This window comes from Cricetulus griseus, chromosome 9, assembly GCF_003668045.3.
Source record: "Cricetulus griseus strain 17A/GY chromosome 9, alternate assembly CriGri-PICRH-1.0, whole genome shotgun sequence".
Lineage (NCBI taxonomy): Eukaryota > Metazoa > Chordata > Mammalia > Rodentia > Cricetidae > Cricetulus > Cricetulus griseus.
Genome location: NC_048602.1, coordinates 25,459,094 through 25,473,153, shown reverse-complemented (window position 1 = coordinate 25,473,153; position 14,060 = coordinate 25,459,094). Strand labels below are relative to the sequence as shown.

Sequence of the window (14,060 nt, the reverse complement as noted above, 5' to 3'; positions counted from 1 at the left end):
CTAATGTTAGCTGGCTGGGAACTTGCTATATAGAGCTGGCTGGCCTGCCTCTGCCTCCTGAATGCTGGGATTATAGGAGGATGCTACCGCAGCTGCCTGAGTTTTCTTTACTAATACTATTCATTTACTTTTATTACTGTGCATGGGTATGTGCACATGTATGCAAGTGCATGCTCACTTGGGTCCTCTGGAGAGCATCTCATCAGTCCCAGGGAGTTTCCTTTTAAACCTCTTTGCCTAAACAGCTGTCTAGAATATTGAGACGGGGCTTCCCCCTAATTGCTAACTTATAATTTTGTTTTGCTATGAAAATGGTAACTATGCTGGGGAGTGGTGGTGAATACCTTTAATGTCAGCACTTGGGAGCCAGAGGGAGGCAGGCAGATCTCTGTGAGTTTGAGGCCAGCGTGGTCTACAGAGAGAGTTCCATGACAGTCAGGGCTACACAAAGAAAGCCTGCCTTGAAAAACAGACACCCAAACAAAACAAAATGGTAGCTACGGTGATTTAATTTTCATTTTTTATTTTCAAGTAATTTTTATTACATTTTCTTTTGTGTGTGTGTGTGTATGTCCACATATATGGAGGTCAAGAGGACAATCCATGTCATGGTAGTTGGTTCTCTCCTTCTCCTATGTGGGTCCTGGGAGTCAAATTCACATTGTCAGGCTTGGCAGCAAGCACCTCTACCCATCAAGAGATCCATCTGTCCATCTTCTATTTTTTTTATTTTGAGATAGGGTCTTGTCAAAGCCTGCTCCAAGTAGGGGCATGAGGACTGAGTAAAATAAGTAAGACAGGATCAGGTCAGGAGGACTTCCCAGTCAATTCCGGGCAGTCCTGAGTACATTTCAGAACCTGTTATGTACAGACCAAAGGCAAAGCGCAGTATAGTTTTTTGACCAGATCCCTGCTCTGTCCTTGAATCAAGGAGCAGGCAGGCTCACTACCATGTGAGTCCTGTTAGCAGCAAGCAGCTTCCTTCTCTATCTCGATGTGCCTTCGGCTGGCATTCAACAGCCTGTGTTTTAGTAAGATAATGTGTTCTTTCCCATGGGATTAATCAGAACATTCTCACAGCTCTCAAGGAGACTGAAACAAGCCAGCCTGAATTCAAATGACTTACAAGTCAGAATCGACTCCAAATGGAAACTGAGTCATTTGTGGCCTCCCACAGGGTGTCATGTAGCCCAGGCTGGCTGTGATGACTATTTTTTTTTTACTGTCATCTTGAACACATCTGGAATTAACTGAAACCCAAGTGACTGGATACACCTATGAGAGACTTTTCTTGATTAATCATTGTAAGTGTGAAGACCTACCCTTTATTGGGGTCTTTTGAGGTGGGAAGATCCACCTTTTTGTCTGGGCCACAGCTTTTCCTGGCAGCCTATATAAAGTGCATGGAGGGCTGGGGAGATGGCTCAGAGGTTAAGAGCACTGACTGCTCTTCCAGGGGTTCTGAGTTCAATTCCCAGCAACCACATGGTGGCTCACAACCATCTATAATGAGATCTGGTGCCCTCTGCTGGCCTGCAGACATACATGCAAGCAGAGTACTGTATACATAATAAATCTTTAAAAAAAAAGTGCATGGAAGAAAGAAGCTTGCTTTTGCCTGCTTGCCTTCCCTCTCACTGGCAAGTTCACTCTTTCACTGGCATTAGAACCTGCTGGGCATATATTTAAGACGAATTGAAATATCCAACCTTATGGACTGAACAAACTACTGTATTCTTGAATTTCTATTTGGAGATAGCCATTTGTTGGAATAGTCTGATCATAACCTGTAAGCCACTCTAATAAATCCCATTTATATGTAGATTTATTCTATTGAGTTCCGTTTCTCTAGAGAACCCTGACTACAACTCCACTGGCCTACAACTTGCTATGTAACTGTTTCTTCTGTCTCCATCTGCCAGTTGCTGCGATGATAGGTGTGGCCCACCATGCCTTTCCATACCTTTCTTTTTAAAATCAGCTTTCGTCATCCTCACGGTCTGAGGACGTCATCCATGAGAGGGTGCCTGCAGGAGATCAGGCAGGAAGCAATGATAATGATACTTGGGGAAAAAAGTGCTCCGGGCAGAGATGATAGTGAATGGCCAGCTGTTAAACGGTCTGGTAACATGTTTACATCTTTTGTGGGGGGCTTAAGTTGAGGTACATACTATATTTTCTCTGATCCTGTCAAATATTTTTTTTTTTCCGAGACACGGATTCTCTGTGGCTTTGGAGGCTGTCCTGCAACTAGCTCTTGTAGACCAGGCTGGTCTCGAACTCACAGAGCTCTGCCTGCCTCTGCCTCCCGAGTGCTGGGACTAAAGGTGTGCGCCACCACCGCCCAGCCCTGTCAAATATTTTTAATCCTGCAGCTTCACCTTCATGTGCCTGAGTCAAAAACCCCTATGAAAAATACACATATTGTTTTTGTGCCTCAAACCGGGACTCTCCTGTCTTCGCAGCCCATTAAGTTTTTATATTACAAACTGAAGGTAACCCTAAAGTCCCCCTGCTCCTTTACTTCTGGCCCAGTTGCCATTCACCACTGATGTGGAATTTATTTCCCCACCCTTTGACTCGGGTTTTCCAGACTCTTCTAACCAAATATGACAGAAGTACTGATTTGTGATTTCTGAGACGATGTTGTAATACACTTTGCAGACTTGATGGGAGTCTTCTAAAAGGTTCGTTACGGAGAGACTCTTCCTTCTGAAACCCACCCACCATGCCCAAATAATTTGGAGTCATACAGTATGACTGAGCTCCCAGCTGGCAGCCAGCGTCAATTGCCAGTCTGGTAGTGTGTCATTTTGGAGACCGGAACCCTCACAGGGGTCCACCTTTCTTTCACTGCTTCCAACCAAACTCCATGAGCATCTCCAAATAAGAACCACCCAGTAGATCTTCCTGACTCCATCAATAGAAGGGTAAGAAATTATAGATGCCATAAAGTACTTCTTTAAATTTTTAAAGATTTATTTGTATGTGTTTTGCCTGTATTTATGTGCACTATGTGTGTGTCTGATGCCTGAGGAGGTCAGAAGAGGGCATTGGGTCCTCTAGACTGAACTTATGGATGGTTGTGAGCCACACATGGGTCCTGGGAACTGAGTCTTCTACAAGAGTAACAAGTGCTCTTAATGGATAAGCTATCTCTGCAGCCCCCATAAGTTACTTTTTTGAGGATGTTTTGAAGCATTAGAAAAATGAAACAGGTTTGTAGAACTTCACCTTCTGAAAGTATTTGCCTTTGAGACAGAATCTCTCTCCGTAGCCCTAGGTTGCGGGGTATTTGTACATTGTGTGAAGATGTTACTGTGATTGGTTTAATAAATAGCTGAATGGCTAATAGCTTAGGCAGGAGGAATAGGTGCTACTCCTGGGCACACAGAGAGGAAGTAGCAGGAGATAAGGTGCAGTCAATGAGATATGGAACGAGTTGGACATATAGAAAGGTAAAAATACATGAGGCGAAACCTAGATTAATATAAGCAGGCTAATTTAAGTTATAAGAGCTACTGGGGCAATCCTAAGCTAAGGCCAAACTCTCATAATTAAGTCTTCGTGCCATTATTTGGGAGCTGGGTGGCAGGACAGAGAAAGACTTGTTACATATAGTGCCCCACACTGGGCGCCAAAATGCGCTTTACCTTTGTCACAGTGGCTGCTCAGGCTGTATGTAGCCTGTGGGGAATTCTGTGCCCCCAGACAAGGGCTCTGTTGCTTCCAGATTCAAAGGCTAGGGTGAAACCCTGTGAGCTCAGAGAGTTAGAGTAGCAAGTGGCTAACTTTCTCTCTTTGCTGAAATCTCCAGAACCCTCTCTTCTTCCACACTCTCCCAACTAAGCTCCTCCCCCTTCCTGTCAACTAGTTGCTAACCCCACCTCTCTGAGTCCAGGTTAATTTTTTTTAAAGATTTATTTTATTTTATTCATTATGTATACAGCATTCTGCTTCCATGTATATCTGCACACCAGAAGAGGGCACCAGATCTCATAACAGATGACTGTGAGCCACCATGTGGTTGCTGGGAATTGAACTCAGGACCTCTGGAAGAGCAGTCAGTGCTCTTAACCTCTGAGCCATCTCTCCAGCCCCCAGGTTAATTTTTTAATCAACAGAATGCAACACATCTTTATATAGTTAAACACATGCAGCATAAATAAATGGAACACATCTTAAACAAATATTCACAAATATTAAATATTAAACAAATATTCTACAACAGCCTTGGCTCTCCTGGAATTCTCTATGTAGACCAGGCTGGCTTTGAACTAACAAAGATCCTCCTGAATCTGCTTCATGAGTGCTGGGATTAAGGGTGTATACCTGGCTTCTGAGAGTCTTAACCCCTAGTTTTTTGTTATTTTATCATAACTGCCATAGTTTAGGCCTTTACCACTGTTTTAAAAAATAGAGTAGTCTGGCAAGATGGTCAGCAGTCAAGGTGCTAGAAGGCAGGCCCGATGACCCAAATTTGATACATGGATCATCCAAGGTAGCAGGAGAGATTTGTCCTGGAACCTCCACATGCTCACTGCACTTATATACATCCACAGAAAAGAAAGGCAAAAATATGTAATTGAAAAATGGAAAATATATGTGTCCTAGTTAGGGTTACTTTTGCTATGATGAAACACCGTGACCAAAAGCAACTTGAGGAGGTAAGGGTTATTTCACTCACGGGTCCATCATCAAAAGCAGTGAGGGCAGGAACTCAAGCAAGGTAGGAACCTGGAGGCAAGAGCTGATGCAGGGGCCATGGAGGAATACTGTTCACTGGCTTGCTTCCTTTGGCTTTCTCAGCTGCTTTCTTATGAATCCATGACTACAGCACAGGGAACCATATCCACAAGGGGCTGGACCCTCCTGCACCAATCACTAACTATGCACCCTCTGGGTTTGCCTTCTCCAGCGATTTTCTCAATTGAGGGTCCCTCCTCTGAGGACTTTAGCTTGTGTCAGGTTGACAGAAAACTAAGCAGTGTGGTATGTATGAACTAGTAGCAGTAGTATCATGGCTTAGCTTGAACATGACAAAAATGAACGTCTTCTGCTATTGATTGTCACCACCAGTTCTCTTCTTCACAGGTAACCATGATTTTTCATTTGTATCTTTTCTCATATATTTCATACATTCCCAATAAGTAGTTACAGCTCTTCATCCTTTTACATTGGGAGGTGGTAGAATCTTTAGGATGAGGAGCCTATTGAAAGAAAGGGAAGCCACTGGAGACACGCTGTTGGGGTGGATATGGGGACCCTGATCACTTCTCCTCCCTCCCATAATCATGAGGTGAGCTGTTTTGCTCCATCCATGTCATCCCATAATGCTATTCTGCCTAACAAGCAACGAAGCCAACTGACTACAGATGAAAGCCCCTGAAGCCAGGACTTGTTTCCTTTTCTCAGACCAGTCATTTTCTCAGGTATTTGGTAACAGTGAGGAGCTGACCAGAAAATAGCATTTGAAATAATTTGTTAGCGTTGCCTAAATAAGTGTACCATCAGGGAACAAAATGCTTTCTTGTTCCACGGAAAGTAGTCCTTTCTTCCCTACTTCTTCAAGCAATTGCTTGTCTCCTCAGTAACTATTAATTATTTATATCCTAATTGAGGCTATTTGCATGTGGAGGCCAGAGGATAACCCCAGGTGTCATTCCTAATGTGCTGTATAGCTTTTTTCCCTCCTGTTTTTTATGTGTGTGTTTGTGTGTGGTGTACATGGGTGTACATGATTGCATAGGTTTGAGCATGTGTGTGTACTGGTACATGTGCACGTTGATGTTAGAAATTACCCATGATCTCATCTCTGCTTTATTCACTGAGGCAGGATCCCTCAAACAAACCCAGAATGGACCATAATAGCTAGTTTCATTAATTAGTTTCTTTTTGGGATCAGCTGTCTCTGCTTTCCTAGACTGAAATTACAGAAAGGCCACCATGCCCACTGGGCACTTAGGTGTGTTCTAGGGACCCAAAGTCTGGCCCTCAAATTTATGTAGCAAATGCTCTCTCACCCCACTGAGCCATTTCTCCAGACTTTTCTATTTCTGCCTTTTTTTTTGAGACAGAATCTGTCATTTGCTTGGCTGGAAAGTAATCTTTAGGGTCTGTTTCTCACTACTTCTTCATCACTGATGTTACTATCATACGCCACCTATCTAGTTTCTTAAAAAAAACAGACAAATTGGGCATTGGAGGCCCATGTCTTTAGTCCCAGCATTTAGAAGACAGAGGCAGGCGAATTTCCATGAGTTGGAGGCCAGCCTTGTCTACAAAGCAAGTTCCAGGACAGCCACGGTGAAACCCTGTCTAGCAAAACTAAAACAAAACAAAGCGTGCATTCTGAAGATCAAAACCAGACCAGCATTTTGCTGGCTAAATCCTCTCTCCAGCTCCTCAATTTCTGATTAAATTAGTGGGTCATATTAAAAATAGCTATGTATTTAATCACTGGTCACCAACTACCCCATGCAGGGGTTTGTTAATTTGAGTGCTCTGTGTTCTGTATGAAAATATCCACCATACTGCCATGATTTCTGATTTGTCATCTTAATAAAAATATTAACTGAAGGCTATAGCTCCATAACCAGTGTCCTAACTCTGTCAGTTCTTAGTTAAAGCCTTTTATAGGGACCCTATGTATAGCTTCTCCAATCATTTACTGTTTGTAAAACTGAAGGTTCTGAGTTTTCCTGATAGTGATCACTATTAAGTGGTATGAAGCATGAGCTTGGTGGTAATATGGATTCAACATACATTTCAGATATTTCTAATGTATGTGGTCATTGCACTCTGGGAGCCACAGCCTAGCTATCCCATTTCTAGCAGAGGGTATGGCAATGGAGCCCTTTCTCTTAACTAATCATAGTTTATTGTTCATTAATTTTCTCACATTGAATAATGGATGTACTATAATGGAAAGTTTCCTCCAATTTTACATATAAGATTTTCCTTTAGTAATAATTCTCTTGTGCCTTGTTAGTTGACACTGTTGAATAAAGGCCTTTCCACAATTGTTATGTAACAGTTTCTCTGCAGTGTGCATTCTTGCATGTTTACCAACAATGAACACTGCTGAAGTCTTTCCCAGAGTTATATATAATAGTTTTTTCCTCTGGTATGTGTTCTCTTGTGCTCAATGTGGTGTGACCACCAACTGAAGGCTTTAACATACAGGCTACACTGATAAGTCTTCTTTCTCATGTATGGTCTCTGATGAACAATGGGAAGAAACACCTGATTGGAAGTCTTCCCACAGTGGAGTTGTGGTGTTACACCTTTAATCCTAGAACTTTGGAAGCAGAGGCAAGCAGATATCTGACTTAGAGGCCAGACTGGTCTACAGAGCAAGTTCCAAGACAGCCAGGGCTACATAAAGAAACCATGTCTTAAAAACAATGACAACAACAACAACAACAGAAACCTTTCCTATAATGACTGCACCCATAATGCTTCACTCCAGTATGTGTCCCATGATGTTCAGCAAGCTCAGGTTAATGCAGAATTTCCCACAGTCATGGCATTTGTATGGTTTCCTTCTAAAATGAGTTCTTTAGTTGGAAAGAAGGTGACAGGACTTAATGAAGGCTTTTTTCACACTAAGTAAATTCCAATAGTTTCTTTCCAGTGTGAGTTCTCTCATGTAGAATAAGGTAAGAGCTTCCAGGGAAGGCTTTGCCAGAGTGAGTATATTTTTTAAGGTAGGGTTTATCTGTGTAGCCTAGGCTGTCCTGGAGCTCACTCTGTAGACAAGAGTGGCCTCAAACAGAGATCTGCCTGTCTCTGCCTCCCAATTTCTGGGCTACACAAAGAAATCCTGTCTCAAAAAAGGAAGAAGAAAGAAGAAGAAAGAAAAGAGAGAGAGAGAGAGAGAGAGAGAGAGAGAGAGAGAGAGAGAGAGAGAGAGACTTCAAGGGAAAAAACACAAACTAATACCTGTTACGAATATTGATGCAAAACTACTGAACAATATACTAAAAAACTCAGTTCAAGAGTACACTGAAAGGATTCTACACCACAGCCAAATAGGAATCATTCTTACAATTCAAAGATTTAGACATAAATAACATAACCACATTAACAGAACAAAAGAAGAACAAGCCATTCTGATGATGTAGAAAAAGTACTGGACTAAATCAATGCCCTTTCATGATATAAATACAATGAAGAAAAATTTTAGTACAGTAAATAAAAACACCAAACATAGAACTAGGACTTGGTGGTGCAGCCTTTAATACCAGCACTTGGGAGGCAGAGGCAGGTGGATCTCTGAGTTCAAGACCAGCCTGGTCTACAAGAGCTAGTTCCAGGACAGTCTCCAAAGCCGCAAAGAAACCCTGTCTCGAAAAACCAAAAACCAACCAACCAAACAAAAAAACCCAAATATAATGGAGGAATACTCAAATCAGTCATCACATTTCTCTTCCATATGAATTCTGTGATGAGCAATAAAGCAAGAACTCCAACTGAAACATTTCTCACTTTGATCCCACTCATTAGGCTTCTCTGGGGTGAGTTTCCTGTTGTCAAATGAGGCCAGAGACTTTAGAGAGAAAATTCTTATACCAGTAACACTCATAAGACTTCTCAAATTCCTATTTACTTTGATATACTTTTCTTTTCCCCCATATTTTAAAAAATAGATTATTTGCCGGGCGTTGGTGGTGCACGCCTTTAATCCCAGCACTTGGGAGGCAGAGGCAGAGGATCTCTGTGAGTTCGAGACCAGCCTGGTCTACAAGAGCTAGTTCCAGGACAGCCTCCAAAGCCACAGAGAAACCCTGTCTCGAAAAAGAAAAAAAAAATTATTTTCTCACACACTATATCCTGATTATGGTATCTCTTTCTTCTACTCCTCCAATTTAACCCAACTCCAATTCTATTTTGATCTCTGAATTATATTTCTCATTAGAAAAGAACAGGCTTGTAAGAGATAATCACGATCTCACCCCAGCTCTTCAGCAGAACGCTTCTGACATGTCCTATCTCCTGTGGCTCCCTGTGATCTTTCCCTTCTAACCTCCTCCAGCCCCACTCATTGCTTTATCCTGCCCCCAACCCCAGCAGATACCCCTGCTAACCCAAGGTCTGCTTCTGCCAGGGCAACAAGTAGACTGGTGGGGGAGCCACACCTCTTTTTCTGCTCCCTCAAATCCAATCCCCCAGTCTTACACCAAGCTCTCTAGCAGAAAAACCTGCCAAGGTCTCCCTTTCCTCTCTGACACCATCCCCAATGGATCACAAAGGTCTTCTCCCCCAGCTATCCTTCCCCCAACTCGTCCCATTATCCAAGTCTCCAACATCAGCCAGAATTCCCTGGGAACACACCTGCCAAGAACACCAGGAAAACAGGTAAGACATTCGCCACTCCCTCCTCCTCTCCTAATCCAATCCCCCAGTCTATTCTCTATGAACAGAACACCAACGCAGCCTTCCTCATCCCCAGACACCCACATCCCCTGTGGATCCCACAGAGCATTCATTTCTAGCCTTCTTCCCCCACTTTACCCCAGCCCCCAATAGGTTGGCACCCCATGCTAACACACAGAACACTCCTGCCAGGGAAGCTGGTAGGCTACCAGTGGATTTTCTCCCTCCTTCCATTCCTCTCTCATCCCCAGCACTATAGCAGACTTTCTGGGGTGACCTTTCTTCCCTGCCTCCCTCCATTCCTTTGATTCCCTTGAGACCCCTAGCGCAGCCCAATTCCTAAGTGTCAGCTCCCAGTACACAGAAACACATTTTATCTGGAATCCCCAGTGGCCACAACTATCAGATCTAGAGAATATCTCCTAACAAGCAACACACAGCCATCACATTCTTCAAAAAGAGAGAAAACAGAAACACCCACTCAACATAGAAAAGATCCCCAAATCAGCACCCAGACCTATAATCATCCCACCTCCACCCAGATGGCTAGACGCTGGTATATAAACACAATAAAACCCAGGCAGAGCCCAGCTATTCTACCACAGTAGGCCCCGAATATTCCAACATATCTGATGCACACGAAAAAGACCTTCAAACTCCTGTATGAAGACCATAGAGGTCATTAAAGAGGAGACTAATAAATCTTTTCAAAAATCTGTGAAAATACAGTGCAAGGAAATGAATAAAATTGTTAAAAGACCAGAAAATGGATATGGAATCCATAAAGAAAACACAAACTAGTTCCTGGGTCTTTCTTCCTGCTGTGAAACACTGAAGCTCTGGCCACTGACTTCTTGCCACTTCCGTCCTTACATGGCCGGAAAAATGTCAATCTGTGCTCCTACCTCAGCCCGAGAGACCCAAACTGGCTCCTGCTGCGAACGTGGAGGACAAGTCCTCTCCCAGCCTGTCAAAGGGAGAAAAAGAACAGCAAGAAGCAACAGAACACACTGACGCCCAAAGTGAAACAGACAGACTTGAAGAACAAGCCATTGAGGAAATTTTGAAAGTAGAACAAACCTATAACAAACTCCCCTAGCTAACCATTTTTTTTTCAGAATAGGTGAGAATTGATTGCCCAAATTCCACATTTCTGGGGAATGACATTTGTCAACCATCCACAGGTGTCTGCACGGCGTGGGGAGGAAGATGACGAGACTCTGCATTCCTTGACCAGAGTTGAAGTGACAGAATTTGACAGAAGTGACAGAAGAGATTTGCACTTTGATGAAATCCTTACTTTGAAAATAAAATTCTCTCCAAAGAATTCCACCTGAATGGGAGTGGTGACCCAGCTTCAAAGTCCACTGGAATCAAATGGAAAGTGGGAAAGGATTGGACAAAATGCTCAATGAAACACGGAATAAGGCCAGCAGGAAGAGAGGCAGCATGGAGAACCAGAAAGAACCAGACTGGTTTACTGCCCAGTCTGAGGAAGGGGCAGATGCGTTAGGAGAGGTCATCAAAGACGATATTTGGTCAAACCCCTTGCAGTGCTATTTGGTTCCTGATATGATGGAGAGAGGCAGATAATGATGATGGAGAGGAGGAAGACTTGGAAGATATCGATGAAGATGAAGACAGTGATGAAGGGATCAGGAAAATCTGGATGAGGTGAGGATGATTCGCACAGAAGCCTGATGGATGCCAACCCTCCTTTTCATTTTCTTATTTTTTCATTTTCTCCAGTCCCCGGGAGCAAGTCGCAGTCATTTCCCTCCCCTCCAATCCCTCTTGTGCTAAGTCACCCTGTTTTTGAGGTCTCCCTTCTCAAATCCATGGTTCTCAACTTATTTGGGGGGAAATACCTTGAGCAAAATATTACGGGAAAAGGAAAAAAAAAAAGAAACCACAAACTGAGGGAATTCTGGAAACGAAAAATTTAAGAATTCAAGCAGGAAGCACAGAGAGAAAGCTTTACCAACAGAATATGAGAGATATGGGAGGCACCAGGTGGTGCTGGCACATACCTTTAATCTCAGAACTTGGGAGGCAGAAACAGGTGGATCTCTGTGAGTTTGAGGCCAGGTTGCTCTACAGAGTGAGTTTCAGGGCAGGCTCCAAAGCTATATAGAAACCCTGTCTTGAAAAACAGGGGGGAATCTTAGGCATTGAAAATATGACAGAACTGGGTGGTAGTGGTGCACGCTTTTAATCCCAGCACTCAGGAGGCAGAGGCAGGCAGATCTCTGTGAGTTTGAGACAAGCCTGGTCTACAAGAGCTAGTTCCAGGACAGCCTTCAAAGCCTCAGAGAAACCCTGTCTGGACCCTCCCCCTCAAAAAAGAAAATATGATAGAACAATTAGATACATCAGTTAAACAAAATATTAAATCTTAAAAGCTCCTGGCAGAAAACATCCAGGAGATCTGGAACACCATGAAAAGTCCAAACCTAAGAATAATAGGAATATAGAAGGAGAAGAAACCCAGGTCAAAGGCCCAGAAAAATGTTTTCAACAAAATTATAGAAGAAAACTGTTTTAACCTAAAGAAGGTGATGTATATAACAGTGCAAGAAGCATACAGAGCACCAAATAAAAGAAAGTCCCTCACCACATAATAATCAAAGCATCAAACATGCAATACAACTACAAGAATATTAAAAGCTACAAAGGAAAATAACAAGTAACATATAAAGGCAGATCTATTAGAATTACATCTGACTTCTCCATGGAGACTCTAGAAGCCAGAAGGGCCTTGACAAATGTTTTGCAGACTCTGAGAGACCACAGATGCCAACTCAGATGCCAACTGTATCCAGCAAAAGTTCAATCACCATAGATGGAGAAAACGTGTTCCAAAGTAAAGCAGTATTTAAACAGTATCTATTTACCAAACCAGCCCTACAGAGTTGAAAGAAGGAAAACTCCAACCTAAGGACGCTAACTACACCCATGGAAACACAAGAGCAGGAGGTAGAGGCAGGTGGATCTCTGTGAGTTCTAGGCCAGCCTGGTAACAGAGCTAGTTCCAGGATAGCAGAGTTGTTACACAAAGAAACCCTGTTTTGAAAAACCCAAAAGGATAAACCAAAAAAGAATCAATAATCATTGGCCATTGATATCTCTCAGCATCAATGGTCTCAATTTCCTAATAATAAGACACAGACTAACAGGATCCATCCTTCTGCTACATCCTAGAATAACCACCTAAACGTCAATCATGGGTTAGAAAAAGACATACCAAGAAAGTGGACCTAAGAAGCAAGCTGGCATACCCATTTGAATATCTAACAAAATAGACTTCAAACCAAAACTAATTAGAAGACATAAGGAATGACATCAAAGGGAAAACCCACCAAAGGCATTTCAGTTCTTTTAAAGTTAAAAACTTCCTTTTTATTTAGACTGAAAAGAGATGATGAGGGAATCTCTCTTCCTTGCCAACTGAACCTAATGACTGAGAAGTTGGGCCTGATTGGGAATCACCCATTCCTCCTGCTGGGAACCTTTCCTTCCTCTTAAAACCCCCCATGTCTTTTATTTCACCTTCGTCCCAAGGCCCAATTTAGGGAAAGCACCAGGTCAGCTGGACTCCATTTGATTGAAGTCACTGACTAGCCACTTGTCACCAGAGGTCCTTTATTTTATGGCTCTCTGGCGCATGGTGGCAAGGAGGGTAGAAACTACCTTATGTCATCTTCTAAGCATCACTCACAAACTCAATGCCAGGGAAGTCAGACTCCCTTTAGCTTGTGAAGGGAGTCCAGCCAGGTTATAGACATCTCTCTCTGGGTAGGAAGGTCCTCAGTGTGTCAGCCTTTACCTTAAAAATCTGAAGGTAAAGACAGGAAGAAGAGGGCAAGAGAGGCTGACAGGCTCAATGACAGATTTCAACTTGACCCTACTTGCCATCTGCGATCATGAAAGGCAATCAACACACCCAGAGTCCATTTACATCTAAGCTACATTCGAATGGCCCTAGACATTCAGTTCTCAACTCTTTTTGTCTTTCTGGCTGAGATCCCTGTAAACATAATAAGATGTTTATGTTTACATAAGTAAACATGTAAGATTTTTACTTATAAATAAGTAAGATGTAAGATTTAGGAAACTTATGTATGGTCTCCAAATTTACCCATAAACCGAAAAATATATGGCTGTTGTTTTCTGCCACTAATTTGGAATTGCTCATTACATAGAACATATAGGCAAACAATAATTTCCTACGTTGCAGGTTGCATCTTCTGATCCAAAATTCTCCTGTATTCATATTTTCCATCTCTTGACCACTCCTAGCTCCTCACCTTCGGAGAGGCCCATCTTAGTGTTATGGATCCAGAAAAATGAGATTCTTAGGTTTTGATCTCTAATCCAAACACTTGTTTCATACATGATAGGCAATAACATGGAGTAGTTTACTAGCTAACACACCTTTGGACACAGTTTAGTCCATTTCAGAAATATTAACACACTGTAGTGGGTTGCTGAAGCAATGAAACACCCCATGGCAATAACTGTACTGTGACTGACCTATGCCTCCTCATAGCCCTTTTCTCACGTACTCGATTTTACAGAATATTTGCAATTTGGTCCTGTCTCAGACTCATATTTGCTTTAGAGAAAGGTGAGGCATTCACCCAAGAGGGAATGAATATACAAGCACTATAGGTTAGATTCTA

At 42.6% G+C, this 14,060-nt stretch overlaps 1 pseudogene; it reads left to right on the top strand.

The window, feature by feature from the left end:
• The first annotated feature begins 10,252 nt into the window (after positions 1-10,252).
• LOC103163655 lies at positions 10,253-11,056 on the top strand (annotated as a pseudogene).
• Positions 11,057-14,060: the final 3,004 nt, after the last annotated feature.